Below are 1,387 nucleotides of genomic sequence, written 5' to 3' on the forward strand. Positions count from 1 at the left end.
TCACTCACAGCTTCTTGGCATTTACTATCTGCTATACATCCTCTAACTAACTTCCAAAGTGGTATAACACCACCCTCTAAGGTGCCTTGCTCACGAGCGAAACCTAGATCTTTCCCTAATTTGTCCCAGCTAGGAATCGTAAGACTCCCTGAAAAGGCAAACCAAGGAGCTGCTATATCAGCTTCTCTCAAAAACATCTGCAAAGTGCTCTGCTTTACCTTAAGTCCCTTAGAACGTAGCAGCCCATCTAGGGCCAACAAAATTGGGCTTGAAGAGGTAGCGCCCATAATGTCTCCAAAGATATAATGAAAGTGAAAGTACAAAAATCCCTGCTCTCTCCTTTTCTACGGAGGAGCGTTCCGTTCTATGAAATCCCCGCTCTCTCCTTTTCTACAGAGGAGCGTCCCGCTACTTACTTGCGGATTCCCACTTTACCTGGGAACTTACTGGTGCATCACCCTGACTGCTGAAAGTTCTGGATCCTGGGTTCGAGGAATATGTTCCCCGCACGGGCCACCAACTGTCGCGACCCCTCGCCGGCAAGGGAAAACACGACACAGGATTCTTCTTTCAGCAGTTTATTCAGGCCTTGATTCATGTATCATCTTCTAGTGACCCGTCGCCGAGCGCCCAAGCACAGCCTAATAAAGCCTCCAGCATACCAATCTTAAGCTGCCACGTGGAACTCTCTCATAGGGTGGTAAGGGATTGCGCGCCAACTCTCCATAAAAGGAGTTGTTTATCACAGGCCACAGTGGAAGCCGGCGCCATCTTCTAATGGCGGCCACGGTCTATAAGGATGGCTTACCACACTCTCCCTTCCAAACAGTCAAAGCTGTGGCCATGAATCTGCTTCATCAGGCCCCTTACTGTGAGATGCTCATTCTGTTGGAAAATATGGAGCATTAAAATGGCACAGGAGCCCTAGGGTACCAAGTCCTGCCAGCCCAAACTTCACAAGGGCTCCCTAATGATGCCTTGCTGGACTCTGGGGCTTCCCTTTCATCCTAGACCCGGAAGCTACAGAGACCAGCTCTTCCATAGCAAGGCCCATCAGGAGGACCAAAGTTGGGGGCTTCGCACAGCCTTGTCTCAGGATACTCAGGAGAGCAATCACAGGGCACAGGACTAGCCTCCTCGCCAGGACCAATCTGTTGCTGTCAATATAGCTCAAAGGGCAGGTAGACTCCTGTGGACTATCCATCCCTCCCATCCTACTGGAAGAGTCAGGCTATGAGGACCAAACTAAACAAATGATGAATAAAAAATATGATAAAAAGCTTCAGCCATTCTATTGATTCTATTTTAAGAATATATCCATAATTGTGATATTTTTAGTTCCTTAACCATTATTATTGTGATTTATTATTATAGACTTCATGTGCTT

The 1,387-nt window shown here is 47.4% G+C and overlaps 1 pseudogene; it reads left to right on the plus strand.

Moving 5' to 3' along the window:
- The window catches only part of LOC107136585, an 11,375-nt pseudogene extending 10,243 nt beyond the window's left edge, over positions 1-1,132 (plus strand).
- Positions 1,133-1,387: the final 255 nt, after the last annotated feature.

The sequence above is a fragment of the Marmota marmota genome, unplaced genomic scaffold, assembly GCF_001458135.2.
Source record: "Marmota marmota marmota unplaced genomic scaffold, marMar, whole genome shotgun sequence".
NCBI lineage: Eukaryota > Metazoa > Chordata > Mammalia > Rodentia > Sciuridae > Marmota > Marmota marmota.